The sequence below is a fragment of the Balaenoptera borealis genome (genome assembly GCF_965194805.1).
Source record: "Balaenoptera borealis genome assembly, chromosome: 5".
Classification (NCBI taxonomy): Eukaryota; Metazoa; Chordata; class Mammalia; order Artiodactyla; family Balaenopteridae; genus Balaenoptera; species Balaenoptera borealis.
Window position 1 is genome coordinate 101,570,852 of NC_138862.1, and position 16,410 is coordinate 101,587,261.

A 16,410-nucleotide genomic window follows, 5' to 3' on the forward strand; every position below is an offset into this window, starting at 1 on the left:
TGAGATCTCCAGTATACATTGTTAAGGGGAAAGACTGTCTACAGTAAGCTCTCCTTTGTGTTAAAGTAAATAAATAAGTAAACAAAAAAGGAGTGTGGTAGTTTTAAAAAATGCATGCATTTACTTATGTTTGCATAATATGAATAATTGGAAATGAAGGAATATAATTACCCACCGGGTAGATGGGGCTAACTTGAAGGAGATAAGACAAGAGACACTGCTTGAAGTATACCTGCTAGTACAGTTTTGACTTTGGAATTATAATATAGTTTACATATATAAAAATATCAATCAACAAAGATGGGGGAAAAAAGAGAAAACCTCACTGAACACAAAAATAAAAATATTTAAGTATAATTTCACATAAAATTTTAACATAACCACGGAGTTTTAAAAAAGAACCAATTAAGGCAATTAAGTAACTTTCTAACATAGTATTTTAACTATATATCCCTAGCAGGATATAGTTTGAGGGGAAAAGAAAAAGTACTGCAAAGATATTTTGCACTTTAGTCAGTAAGTTTGTTTTTAGTAGTTAGAAATTTTGAAACTATATCCTGCTTACTATCAGATTGAACAAATGAGTAGTATATTGCTGTCTGGTGGAATCAAGTGTTTCACTATGGGAGAAAAAAGATAAAAATATGAAATGCAAAAAAAAGAAAAGAACTTATATTTTTGGATTGGAATAAGAAATATCATTATCAACACACAATGACATAATATGATATAATCTATATCTTAATAATGAAAAAACTAGCATCAATAGTGGCAGATTCTAGACTGGTGCAGGGGAAATACACAGGGCACAATGGAGCATTTTATTGTACCAATAAGTAGGTGATTAAAAAGATGGAAAGAGTTCCACAATACACAAGAGCTAGCTTTAAATGTTCCCGTTGGTCAAAATTCCTAAATATGGGTGAAGCTTTTATGAAATGTTCATTTTATTTTTCATGAATATTTTCTGTGTCAGAAATTTTTCAAAATAAATATGTTGAAAACTATAAGAATCCTAAGTAAGTGAATTAAGACAATTCACATTCACTGATGGAAGGAATGATGTGTCATCATTCTTGCATATTATATTATAGTTAAAGTGTATATTATTCCATTTTTACTGTATTTCTATCTCTAATTACTTGTTTCTCCTTCACTACTTTAGAAATCCTGATAGAATTTTTGGTTCTAAAGTTTCAATTTTTTTAAACGAAAAAACCAATCCAAACAAAAACAAACATGTAGACAGAGAATAAAATAGTAATTACCAGAGAGGAAGGTGTTGGGCAAAATGGGTACGGGAGATCAATCGATGATAGATGGAAAATAAATTTTTGGTGGTGAAAAAATAAATAAGAAATACATTTTCAAAATTTGTTCTAGTGTTTACCTTTAATAGTTTTTATTAGGCTTGCAGTATATTGTATCTTTAAACTTATCACTGATTTTTATGATATATTATACTTTCTCCATTAACTATGCAAAAATAATTTGAGTTTATTCCACTTCCTCTATTATCTCTTCTTCATTCTCCTCTTTTTAGTTTTCTTATTTCTACCTTATAAAAATATATATTTCCACATTATTCAACTACACATTTATCCACTTTCATTTTTGTCTTTAATTAAATCAAATATATTCATGCTCACCATCACATATTTTGCTTAAGTTTTCTCAGCCACTAATGAGTTGCTTGAAACATCTTCTAATATATTAATGGGAAAGGGCTCATAACTACAACTCTCCCTGAGTTATTTGTGTGTGTGTGTGTAAAGACTTTCTTTAGAAAAATTTAGATTGACAACAAAACTCAGAGGGAGATACAGAGATTTCCCATATATCCTCTGCCCTTGCACATGCATAGCCTCCCACATTATCAACATCGTTCACCACCAGAATGGTATATTTGTTAGTCAAAATGAACCTACATTGACACATCATAATCACAAAAAATCCATAGTTTACCTTAGGCTTCAATCTTGGTGTTATACATTCTATGGGTTTGGACAAATGTATAATGACATGTATCCATCATAATAGTATCATACAGAGTATTTTCACTGCCCTTAAGATCCACTGTGCTTCCCCTATTCATCTCACCCCTTTTCTACCTTTGGCAACTACTGAACTTTTTACTGTCACCTTTGTTTTGCCTTTTTCAGAATGTCATATGGTCAGAATCATAGAGTACATAGCCTTTTCAGATTGGCTCCTTTCACTTAGTAAAATGAATTTGTCTCCTCCATTCTTTCCATGGTTGATTCATTAGCTCATTTCTTCTTAGTGTTGAATAATACTCCATTGTCTGGATGTGCCACTTTTATTTATTTATTCACCTACTGAAGTACATATTGGTTGCTTCCACATTTTGACGTTTATGAATGAAGTTGTTTTAATTTGCTTTTCCCTAATGACATAAGATGTGGAGAATCTTTGCATATGCTTATTTGCTTTTTTGATGAGTTGTCTGTTAAGGTCTTTTGCCAATTTTAAAAACAGAGCTACCATATGATCCAGCAATCCCATTCCTAGACACATATATCTGGGAAAAATAAAAACTCTAATTCACAAAGATATATACACCCCAATGTTTATAGCAGCACTATTTACAATAGCCAAAACGTGGAAGTAATCCAAGTGCCCATCAGTGGATGATTGGCTTAATATACATGCAGGCACACACACGCAATGGAATGTAACTCAGCCAAAAAAATAATAAAACCTTGCCATTTACAGCAACATTAGACCTAGAGAATATTATACTTAGTGAAGTAAGTCAGACAGAGAAAGTCAAATACTGTATCACTTATATGTGGAATCTAAAAAATAATACAAATGAACCTACATACAAAACTGAAACAGACTCACAGAGATAGGAAACAAACGTATGGTTATCAAAGGAGAGACAGAGGGGGGAGGGACAAATGGGGAGTGTGGGATTAACAAATACAAACTACTATACATAAAATTGTTAAGGAACAAGAATTTACTGTATAGCACAGAGAATTATATTCAATATCTTGTAATAATCTACAATGGAATACAATCGGAAAAAAACCCAACTGAATCACTGTGCTATACACCTGAAACTAACACAATATTTTAAATCAACTATACTTAAGAAAAAGATTATATAAAAAATGTGATCTATCTTATTGAAAGTTTCATGTGAACTTGGGAGAATATGTATTCTGCTATTTGGGGATGAAGTAGTATATAGATGTCAATTATTTCCAGTTTATTTATGGTGTTATTGAATCCAACTAAGTCCTTACAGATGTTCTGTCTATTGGATCTGTCTACTGTTCTGTGTATTGAATATTGGTTCATTTCTGATAGAGGGTTGTTGAAATCTCCAACTATGTTAGTGGACTCATCCATTTCTCCCTGCTGTCCTATCAGTTTTTGCCTCATGTAGTTTGATGTTCTATTGTTAGTGCATACATGTTAAGAATTGTTATGTCTTCTTGGATAATTGACCTGTTTATCATTATGTAATGCCCTTCTTTATCCCTAACAACTTTCCTTTCTTTGAAGTCTGCTCATTCTGCAATTTATATAGCTACTCCTGCTTTCTTTTTGTTAGTATTAGCATGGCATATTTTTCTCTCTATCAGTTTACATTTAATCTGTATGTGTCTTCATATTTAAAATGGATTTCTTGTAAACAACATATAGTTGGGTTGTGTTTTTGATCCACTCTGACAATCTCTGTGTTCTAATTGGTACATTTAGACCAATGATGTTGAAAATGATTATTGATAAAGTTGGATTAATATCTACCACATTCTTTACTGTTTTCTATTTGTTGCTCTTTCTCTTTGTTTCTATTTTTTCTCCTGCTCCTTTCCTGCTGCTTCAGTTTGTAATTGAGCATTTATATGATTCTGTTTTCTCTCCTTTCTTAACATATCAATTACACTTTTTTTTTCTTTTACTTTTTTCAGTGTTTTCCCTAGAGCTTGCAATAGGCATTTACAACTAATCCAACTCCACTCTGCAATAACACTATGCGACTTCATGGGTAGTGTGAGTACTTTAAAATATATATATTTATACAATTGAACACATTGTTGTTATTATCATTTTGAAACAAGCATTTCTTGCTAGTCAGGTCTATTGGCAACAAATTCCCTCAATTTTCTTTGTCTAAGGAAGTCTTTATTTCTCTTTTACTTTTGAAGGATAATGTTGTAGGGTACAGAATTCTAGGTTTGTAGATTGTTTTCTCTCAACAATTGAAGTATTTCATTTCACTCTCTTTTTGCTTGCATGGTTTCTGAGGAGAAGTCAGATATAATTCTTAGCTTTGTTTGGTTTGGTGTCTGACATTAAGTTGGGGAAATTCTCAGTCTTTACTGTTTCAAATATTTCTCCTGTTCCATTCTCTCTTTCCTCTCCTTCTGGTATTTCCGCTATATGTATGTTACACCTTCCATAGTTGTTTCACAGTTCCTGGGTATTCTGTTTGATTTTTTCAGTCTCTGTTCCCTTGCTTTGCTTTTCAATTTTTAAGGCTTCTATTGATACATCGTCTACCTCAGAGATTATTTCCTCAGCTGTATCCATTAAAGGCATTCTTCATTCTTGTTGCAGCATTTTTTAACTCTAGGATTTCTTTTTGATTGTTTCCTAGGATTTCCATCTCTTTGCTTACATTGCCCTACTGCTATTACATGATTTCTACTTTATTCACTAGAGCTCTTCGTATATTAACCATAATTATTTTAAATTCCTTGTCTGATCATTCTAACATCCTTGCCATGTCTTCATAAGACTGTTGTGAGGACTTAATAAATTAAATTAGAGTAAGTAATTAACTCAATAAATGTAAAATACATGGTAGCTGAATTTATCACAACATTTACCCTAGTGCACAAATTTAAAGTAAGCCACATGTCTCTTCTAGTAGATGCTTCAAAATTAGTTATACATACAGTTACTCACATGACTTCAAGCTATTACTGAATAAAAACATGTAAAAAATGTTTCTGACTTTCCACTAGAATTATTAAGTGAATTTGCTAAGACCACTAGATAGAATCAGTATGAAAATAATATCTTATTTTTATATAACAACATCAAACATTTTGAATATGACATTAGAATAATTTAAATTATAATAGCTCTAAAAGTAACTAAGCATTATATAACTATGCATAGCTATAACATACGTTTGTAACATATGTGCATAATAAAACTATATATACATAACTATAATTATGCATAAAAATAACCATGCAAAATATGCATAAAGTCTATACAGAAACACTCTAAATATTAGAGATACATGGTAGAAAAACCTGAATAAAGAGGGTTACCATTTTGGTGAATTGGAAGACTCAATTTTGGATTAAAAAGAAGTCAGTTTTCTGTAAGTTATCCACAGTTTTTTTCCCTAGTTATTGATATTCTGATTCTAAAGTCTGTATAACAATCTAAAAGAGTGAGAGTAGTCAAAACAAATTTAAGGAAAATAAATAAAGCTGAATGATTACACTATTGAATATGGAGACATTATGAAGTTATAGTAATTCATGTAGTGTAGCATTACCACAAAAACAGAAAGGTAGGTCACAGTAATTAAATTAAAAGTTCAGGAATCAACCCTAAATATATGACACATGACTTATGCCAATGGGGTACAAACAGTAGAGAGTAAAGGACTATATTTTCAATAGATGGTGCTCAGTCACTTGGATTCCCTATGGGGAAAAAAACCCATATAACTTAAAGCTGATTACACACCATACATAAGCAAAATCAAATGAATTGTAAATTTATATATAGCATGTAAAATATTAAAGCCTCTGGAATATGACATATGAGAATGTCTTCATGATATTGAGATAGGTTAATTTTTTTAACAGAACAAAAAATACTAATTATAAAGAAAAATGCTGGTAATTTATTTGAAAAATTATAGGACTATCTTTTTTAAAACACACAAAAAAGAAAAAAAATGACACAAAGAAAGCAAAAATGCAAGCCACAATGTGGGTGAATGTATTTTTTATAAATACAATATAGAACATATATCTGTAAATATAAAAATGTTGACCAATTAATAGGTAAAGATCTACTATCCAGTAGAAACATTGGGGGTTGGGGCTTTAAATAGGCACTTCACAATATAAGAGACACAAGTGGCCAATAAGATAATAAAATTTTGTTCAACCTCGATAGCATCAGTAAAATGCAAATTAAAACCACAATGAGATGTTACCACATCCCACCAGATTTCTTAAAATTAAAAGACAGACAATAAGTTTTAAAAGGATGTTGGACAAATAACACTCTCATAGATTTCTAGTGGGAGTGCACAAAAATGCAAACATTTTGGAAAAACCCTTTGGCGTGATGTACTATTTGTAGACATAGCAGATCCTGTGACACAATTCCACTACCAGGTACATAATCAACAGTAGCAGGGAACTGTAGAGATGTTTACTAAAACTATATATGTGTAACTATAATTATGCAGAAAAATAACCATGCAAAATATGCATATTTGATTTGATTCATATAAGTTTCAAAAACAGGCAAAGTAACTTTGGTATTATAAGTAATATAATCATTACTTTTGTGGAGAAAGGGAAATGCAATGACAGAGAATGAGGTATTAGAGGGGTTTCTGAGATGTTGGTAATGTTCTATTTCTTGATCTGTTTGATGGCTAAAATGGTATATTTACATTGTTGTAATTCACCAAGTTATGCACTTATGAATTATGCACTTTTCTGTATTTTTCTTATATTTCAAAATAATATTTAAAATATTATTTACTTAGTTACATTTAAATGAGAGTTACTGGATTAGAATACATCTGTCTTGAAATCTTTTTGGTTTGTTTATTCAAAAGGATGTATAATAGAACCTTTATTCTTTTATTTAAAAATGCATTATACTTATTTAAATAAAATCATTAAAATAATGCTAAGAGAATGTATAATTTCAGAACCAGCAATGGAAAACAGCAAAAAATATTATCTAACACCCTTAGTTATGTTTAATGCTGCAGAGGAAAATAAAACAACAATGAGATACCACTACATGCCTACTGAAATGGCCAAAATCCAGAACACTGACAAAACCAAATACTGGCAAGTGTGTGGAGCCACACAAAATCTCATACACTGGTGGTGAAAATGTAAAGTGGTACAACCATTTTAGAAGACAGTTTGGTGGCTTCTAACAAAACTAAACATACTCATACCATAAGATCCAGCAATCACACTCCTTGGTATTTACCCAAATGACTTGAAAATGTTATGTCCATACAAAAACTTGCACATGGATATGTATAGCACCTTCATTAATAATTGCCAAAACTTGTATACAATCAAGATGTTCTTCATCAGATGAATGGATAAATAAATGGTGGTACATCCAGGCAATAGAATATTATGCAACACTACAAACAACCCAATCCAAAAATGGGCAGAAGATCTAAATAGACATTTCTCCAGAGAAGACATACAGATGGCCAAAAAGCACATGAAAAGATGTTCAACATCACTAATTATTAGAGAAATGCAAATCAAAGCTACCATGATGTATCATCTCACACTGGTCAGAATGGCCATCATCAAAAAATCTACAAACAATAAATGCTAGAGAGGGTGTGGAGAAAAGGGAACCCTCACTATGGAGAACAGTATGGAGGTTCCTTAAAAAACTAAAAATAGAGCTATTGTATGATCCAGCAATCCCACTCCTGGGCATATATCCAGAGAAAACCATAACTCAGAAAGATACATGCACCCTAATGTTCATGGTAGCACTGTTTACAATAGCCAAGACATGGAAGCAACCTAAATGTCCATCAACAGAGTAATGGGTAAAGAAGATGTGGTACATATATACATTGGAATATTACTCAGCCATAAAAAAGAATGAAATAATGCCATTTGCAGCAACATAGATGGACCTAGAGATTGTCATACTGGGTGAAGTCAGACAGAAAGACAAATATATGATATTGCTTATGTGTGAAATCTAGAAAAATGGTACAATGGTATTTACAAAACAGAAATAGAGTCACAGATGTAGAAAACAAACTTATAGTTACCAGAGGGGATGGGAAGAGGGATAAACTGGAAGATTGGGATTGACATATACACACCACTATATATAAAATATATAACTAATAAGGACCTACTGTATAGCACAGGGAACTCTACTCAGTACTCTGCAATGACCTATACGGAAAAAGAATCTAAAAAAGAGTGGATATATGTACATGTATATATGTATATGTATAACTGATTTACTTTACTGTACACCTGAAACTAACACAACATTGTAAATCAACTATACTCTAATAATCTTTTTCTTTAAATGAGCTATCAAGCCACAAAAAGACATAGAAGAACATTAAATGCATATTGCTAAGTGAAAGCAGCCAATCTGAAAATGCTGCATACTGTATGATTCCAACTATGACATTCTGGAAAAGGTAAAACTATAGAGGCAGTAAAAAATTAGTGGTTAGCAGGGGTGTAGAGAGAGGGAAGGATGAATAGGTGGGGCACAGGTGATTTTTAGGGGAGTAAAACTATTTTTTATGATATTGTAATGGTGGACGCATTCCATTATATATTTTTCAAAACTCCTAGAATGTACAATCCAAATGTAAACTATAGGCTTTAGTTAAGAATAATGTATCAATATTGGCTTACCAGTTGTAAAAAATGTAAAGCTCTAATGCAAGATGTTAACAATAGGGAAAACTATGTGGAGAGAAGGGGTGAAGGATGTTTGAAAACTCTGTACTTTGTACTCAATTTTTTCTGAAAACCTATAACTATTCTAAAAATAATAAAGTCCATAAGTTAAAAAAAAAAATAAATATATACAAGACGTATAGGATAGAAAACAAAGTCAGTGTAACTGCATAAATACTGGACAAAATGGGATTTTAAAACACGAAATATTATTAGAGGATAGAAAGATTCATTACATAGTAATAAAATTTTAATTTACCTTCTAAAATTATTTGTACCTAATGAAATTGCTTCGAAAACCATGGAATAAATACTGTCATATTACAAGATGACTTTACATATCCAGCATTTTAAAGGGAGATTTAAAAACATGTTTATAATTTCTTTAAACAATTAAAGACAAAAAATTGATAAATGAAGACACGAAATATAATTTTTAGAATATATAGATTCTGGCACTTCAAAATTAAAGAAAATCTATGATTCAAAAGGCCATGTGGGGGGCGCAGTGGTTGAGAGTCTGCCTGCCAATGCAGGGGACACGGGTTCGAGCCCTGGTCTGGGAAGATCCCACATGCCGCGGAGCAACTAGGCCTGTGAGCCACAATTACTGAGCCTGCGCGTCTGGAGCTTGTGCTCCCAATAAGAGAGGCCGCAATAGTGAGAGGCCCGCGCACCGCGATGAAGAGTAGCCCCCGCTCGCCGCAACTAGAGAAAGCCCTCGCACAGAAACGAAGACCCAATGCAGCCATAAATAAATAAATAAATAAATAAATAAATAAATGGATCATCACGTTAAAAAAAAAAAAAAAAAAGGCCATGTGGAACATTTTAACCAAAGACTTACAAGACTATACGACAAGGCTCTACAATTTTTAAAGACTCGGTATTATGCAGATGGTTTTCTATGATCAAATAACAATTCAATTAGAAATCAATTAGGAATCAATTATTCATTTGTCTAGAGACTAATAGAGGTTAACTTATGAGTATAAGAAAAATATAATTGAAATATAAAGTTCAATTATAAAAATACTAGGCTAAAATAAATAATATTAGAAAAGACATTGAAATTAAATTATAGCAGAGGTTAAAGCTATAGTAAAGAATGCTATAAATAATCTTATGTCTATATATTTGAATACTTAACCTAAATTGTTAGGTTCCTAGAAAAAATTAGCCATACTTACTCAAGCAGAAATACAAGTCTGATTATTCTTAGAACAATTAAATAGAAAAATCAGCAGTTTAAAATCTTCTCTGAAGGAACACCCCAGGCTAAAATAGTTTCTAAGGTATATTCCTGTGAATTTTCAAGGTCAAAATATTCCACTAAAGAAAGATTATTCAGCATGTTATTAGAAGAGGAATACTTCCTGTATCTCTTTCATGTGGTAAAATAATCTTGATATCACCACCACATGAGGATATGATGAGAAAGGAAAATTATAGTCCATAAGGATAGTTTAAAAATACTAATGCAATAGTAACAAAACACATCTAGCTGTGGTTTACATATATATCTATATATCTATACCTATAGAGTGACATAATCAATTTGGGTTTATTTCAGTAATGGGAAAGTGGCTTAGTATAAGAACGTTTTATAAATTTCATCTGGTTCTTCAATGGATAAATGAAAAGTAATGTAATAATTTCAAAATGATGCAGAAAAATTATTTGCTAAAATTCATCCCAGAAATCATTTGAGAAATGAGAAATAAAATTTGCGAACGCAATAAAGGGTACCTTTACAACAAATCCATAACAAATACCATTCTTAAAAGTGGAATAGTAGAAGTGTTCCCTTTGAAATTAGAAGAAAGATTTGTATTTGAGATTGTACTCTGGGAACTAGCCAACCCCTATACAAGAATAAAATCCACAAGGACTAGTAAGGAAGAACCAGAAAGGCCAGTATTCTCTGATTATATAATTGTACAAACAAGCTAAATAATCTAAAGATTAATAAACAAATTGTCTTTATAATTACTACCCTAAACAATTAAAATTATAATTTAAAATGACAATATTTATAATAATATCAAAAGTTAAGATAAAGCTTTTAATATATAAAAACTGTGTATATCCTTATTAGAAAAATTAAAGTATAATTAAAATCAGCAACAAAGGGCTAAATCATAAGTGACATACAATATTTATGAATTTTATTTCACATGATTTATTTATTCATTGTGAGTTTTAAAAAAACCCTCAAACTCAACAGATTTTTTTAAAAAGAATCTTAACAATGAATCTTAAAATGTGCATGAAAAAAGAGCCAAGAATAAATGAATAGTTCTGAGAAAAACAATGCTTGGCTGGAGATGAAGAGGGACCATTTCTGTTATTAGGAATTATAGGCTAAAAGTAATTAAGACCATTTAGTATTGACCCAAGGATAATTAACCAATGGAACTAATAACCCAGAAACAAACCCAGAATATTTGTTTATGATTAAGATGGTAATGCAGATCACTGGGAAAAGAGGCTAATCAATATATTCTCTGAGACAACTGGATATCCATAGGGAAAAATGAAAGTGTAGATCTACCTCACACTGTACAGAAAAATCCACTTTCAATGGATTAAGCAATTACAAATAAAAGGCAAATTAAAAACAAATATGTGGGCTTCTGTGGTGGTGCAGTGGTTAAGAATTTGTCTGTCAATGCAGGGACACGGGTTCAAGCCCTGGTCCAGGAAGATCCCACATCCTGCAGAGCAGCTAAGCCTGTGTGCCACAACTACTGAGCCTGTGCTCTAAAGCCCACGAGCCACAACTACTGAGCCTGAATGCTGCAATTACTGAAGCCTGCGTGCCTAGAGCCCCTGCTTCGCAGCAAGAGAAGCCACCACAATAAGAAGCCCGTGCACTGCAACGAAGAGCAGCCCCCGCTCGCCGCAACTAGAGAAAGCCCGCGCTCAGCAACAAAGACCCAACACCACCAAAAATAAATAAAAATAAACTAAATTTTTAAAAAATCATTAAAAAATATGTATAACACATCTTTAAAATAAGTGTCTAGGGAAGTGTTTAAGACTGCCAAAGCCCTAATCATAAACACAAAGACAATTATTCAAACTAATTTAAATGAAAAACCAATTTTAATTAAAACACACATTAAAGAGAATGAAAACATAACCCACATGCTGACAGAAGTTATTTGCAGCATATATGACTCATTAGTCCAGTACACAGAACTTACTATTAAATTATAATACCTCAGTAAATAAATAAAATACAGCCAAATAGAAAAACAGGTAAGTCATGTACCACAATGTTCATTGCAGCTCTGTTTACAATAGCCAGGACATGGAAGCAACCTAAGTGTCCATCAACAGATGAATGGATAAAGAAGATGTGGCACACATATACAATGGAATATTACTCAGCCATAAAAAGAAACGAAACTGAGTTATTTGTAGTGAGGTGGATGGACCTAGAGTCTGTCATACAGAGTGAAGTAAGTCAGAAAGAGAAAAACAAATACCATATGCTAACACATATATACGGAATCTAAAAAAAAAAAAAAAAAGGTCATGAAGAACCTAGGGGCAAGACGGGAATAAAGACATAGACCTACTAGAGAATGGACTTGAGGATAGGGGGAGGGGGAAGGGGAAGCTGGGACAAAGTGAGAGAGTGGCATGGACATATGTACACTACCAAATGTAAAATAGATAGCTAGTGGGAAGCAGCCGCATAGCACAGGGAGATCAGCTCTGTGCCTTGTGACCACCCAGAGGTGTGGGAGGGAGGGAGACGCAAGAGGGAAGAGATATGGGGATATATGTATATGTGTAGCTGATTCACTTTGTTATAAAGCAGAAACTAACACACCATTGTAAAGCAATTATACTCCAATAAAGATGTTAAAAACAAGAAAAAAGAAAAACAGGTAAGGAATATGAACAGACATCTTACAAAGAGGACTAGGGTAAGTATTCACATGAAAAAATGTTTAACTACATTGGTAATCATAGAAATGTAAATTTAAATCACAACAAGACAACATTATATATCTACCACATTGGTCAAAACTTAAGTCTGATAATAATACATATTGGAGAGGTTATGGGTTAACTTTTATACACCTGCTAGTGGGAATATTAAATTGACATAACAACTCTAAAAATTGTAGTTACTTAAAGCATGTCCCCAGCAATTCCATTTCTACTTAAATCATCTGGGGAAACCTATGCACATGCTTCAGGAGACATGCATAAAAATGCTTATAACAGCAAATATGAAGGACAACTTAATTTGTAGTGTTACCCTTTTTAATTTTAGTAGTTCTTTCATGTGTTCCATTTTCATCTCTTTTATCCTTCATGTTACACAACACAGTTTACAAATGTTACCATTTTCTTTTGAATGTACTAACAGTATCAAATAAATGCACATGAAATTTTAAATTTCTGTATGTTTCATATATTTAGAGGTCTTAAGGCATATTAGAAAGGATCAGACAAATATGTAAAAGCCTACAGTGCATAGTAAAAAGTGATAAATACCATAAAAGAGTAGCAAAGATTTTCCTGTGAAATCTCAGGAAAGGGGAAGGTAATATCAGTCAGAATTTCTTTGTGGAAGAGGTGGGTATATCACACAGGTCTTGAATAATACATGTGATTTGTAGAATATATTTGAAATGGGGGTGCTGAATGCATGTGTAGCAGTTGCAGGAGTGTCTTAAGGAGGGTTTTCAGCTCATCATAATACATCATCTATTGGACCATGGTGTAGATTGTATTGTAATTTTAAAAGGTACAGAACTTTAAAAGTTGGAAATTGATTGGGTATTTTTACGGAACTTATTTTCTTGAAACAAGTCTGTTTTAGTTCATCTTATAAAAATTATTTCCATAAAGATGCTGGGAAAAATCTATGCGGATGAATAAATTAGTGAAAATTAATTGAAATTTTCAAAAACTACTGTTGAATCAGACCTGCTTCATTCTTCCAAATGGTTTTCCTCTTTCTGAAATGTATTTTTAAAGCACCAAACCCTATTTCTTCTTTGTTGCTATCTAGTGGTCTCATATTTTTATGTCCTTTGAAACACTATCTTTAGCCTCTTTACCATTATCTCAACAAATAGCAGGCTTCTTTCCATCATTTACATGTACTTCCTTTTTTTCTCTTCTTTTTTTTATACTTTTTTAATTGAAGTATAGTTGATTTAGATATCATGTTAGTTTCAGCTGTACAGCACAGTGATTCAATTACACACATATATATACATATTTTTTTTTTTCAGATTCTTTTCCCTTATAGGTTATTATAAAAGATTGAGTATAGTTCTCTGTGCTATACAGTAGATCTTTGTTGGTTATCTATTTTATGTACAGTAGTGTATACATGTTAATAACAAACTCCTAATTTATCCTTCCTCCCCTTTCCCTTTTGGTAACCATAAGTTTTTTTCTATGTCTGTGAGTCTCTTTCTGTTTTGCAGATAAGTTCAGTTATATCTTTTTTTTTTTTTAAGATTCTTCAGATAAGCAATATCACAATCACGTGATATTTGTCTTTGTCTGGTTTACTTCACTTAGTATGATAATCTCTAGGACCATCCATGTTGCTGCAAATGGCATTATTTCATTCTTTTTTATGGCTGAGTAATATTCCATTGTGTGTGTGTGCGTGTGTGTATGTATATATACATATATATATATATATATATATATATATATATATATATATATATAAAACACATTTTCTTTATCCATTCATCTGTCGATGGACATCTAGGTTACGTCCATGTCTTGACTATTGTAAAAAATGCTGCAATGAACATGGGGGTGCATGTATGTTTTCAAATTATAGTTTTCTCTGAATATATGCCCAGGAGTGGGATTGCAGGATCATATGGTAACTCTATTTTTAGTTCTTTAAGGCAGGGGTCCCCAACCCCCAGGCCACAGACTGGTAGCGGGCCACACAGCAGGAGGCGAGCGATTGAAGCTTCATCTGTATTTACAGTCACTCCCCATCGCTCACATTACTGCCTGAGCTTCGTGTCCTGTCAGATCAGCGGTGGCATTAGATTCTCATAGGAGCCCGAACCCTACTGTGAACTGCATGTGCGAGAGATCTAGGTTGCGCGCTCCTTATGAGGATCTAATGCCTGATGATCTGAGGTGGAGCTGAGGCGCTAATGCTAGCGCTGGGGAGTGGCTGCAAATACAGGTTATCATTAGCAGAGAGGTTTGACTGCACAGAGACCATAATAAATCAACTGCTTGCAGTCTCATATCAAACCTCTATTAGTGAGTGGCAAGTGACAAGCTGCACTAGTGGCAGGTTTATAGTGGCAAATGAGTTGAGGTACTTCAATTGTACAGCTGCATCTGGTGGCAGACTTTAAGTCAGAAACTTTAGTCCGTGCGTGGCCCGCCCATTATTTTATTTACCACTTCCATCCACGCCTCTTCCCTGCACTACACACTTGTCTCAGTCACAGTTTTGGTAAGCACACAAGCTAACCCTAGCCAAGATGAGTAAAAAACAAATGCCGCTGGAGAGCTTCTTTGAAAAGGGGGAAAGACCCAATGATGAGATAGCAGAAGACTCTTAAGACTGCCAGCAAAAAGAAAGCTGCATTTAAAAGAAAATACCAAGAGTCCTACTTAAATTACAGGTTCATTGCAACAGGTGATTCACATTCTCCAGGCCCGCTTTGTATAATATGTGGTGACCAGTTATCCAACAAAGCCATGAAACCTTCAAAACTGCTTCGCCACATGGAGACCAAGCACCTGCATTAAAAGACAAGCCTTTGGAGTTTTGCAAAAGAATGAAATGTGAGCATGAAGAACAGAAGCAATTATTGAAGGTCACCACTTCATCAAATGTGTCTGCACAGAGAGCATCATTCTTAGTGGCTAACCACATTGCTAAAGCTAAGAAGCCCTTTACTGTTGGTGAAGAGTTGATCCTGCCTGGTGCTAAGGATATTTGTTGTGAAATTTTAAGAGAGGCTGCAGTTCAAAAGGTGGCACATGTTCCTCTTTCGGCTAGCACCATAACTAGACGCATTGATGAAATAGCATAGGATATTGAGGCACAATTGTTAGAGAGGATTAATGAGTCACCATGGTACACAATCCAGGTTGGCAAGTCTACCGATGTTGACAACAAGGCAACAATGCTTGTTTTTGTGCGATATATTTTTCAGGAGGATGTGCATGAGGATATGTTATGTACACTTTTGTTGCCAACCAACACCACAGCTGAAGAACTATTCAAGTCTTTGAATGATTACATATCAGGAAAACTGAACTGGTCATTTTGTGTTGGTATATGCGCGGACTGAGCGGCTGCCATGACTGAACGGCTTTCTGGTTTTACTACGCGGGTCATAGAGATCACTTCTGAATGTGAGTCTACGCACTGTGTCATCCATAGAGAAACGCTGGTTAGCCGAAAAATGTCACCTGAACTTAACAACGTTTTGTAGGATGGGATTAAAAATATCAACCACATTGAAGTACATGCCCTTAACTCATGTCTGTTTGTGCAGCTCTGTGAGGAGATGGACCCAGAGCACACACATCTTCTCTCATACACAGAAGTGAGATGGCTTTTAAAGGTAGATCACCGGCCAGAGTTTTTGAGTTACAGGAGCTGCTCCAGAGATTTCTTTTAGAAAAACAGTCATCACTGGCAGCACATTTC

General features: G+C 33.3%; 3 long non-coding RNA genes across 3 annotated transcripts in view; 2 read left to right on the top strand and 1 right to left on the bottom strand.

The window, feature by feature from the left end:
- Positions 1-16,410, bottom strand: part of LOC309629838 — a 672,195-nt gene that overhangs the window by 264,710 nt on the left and 391,075 nt on the right. The gene's annotated exons all lie outside the window — the stretch shown is intronic.
- LOC309629843 overlaps positions 1-16,410 on the top strand; it is an 864,222-nt gene that overhangs the window by 255,715 nt on the left and 592,097 nt on the right. The window lies entirely within an intron of this gene.
- LOC309628968 lies at positions 1,763-10,233 on the top strand. Its single transcript, XR_014244812.1, has 2 exons — positions 1,763-9,217; positions 9,543-10,233. It is a non-coding gene; the product is annotated as an uncharacterized lncRNA (long non-coding RNA).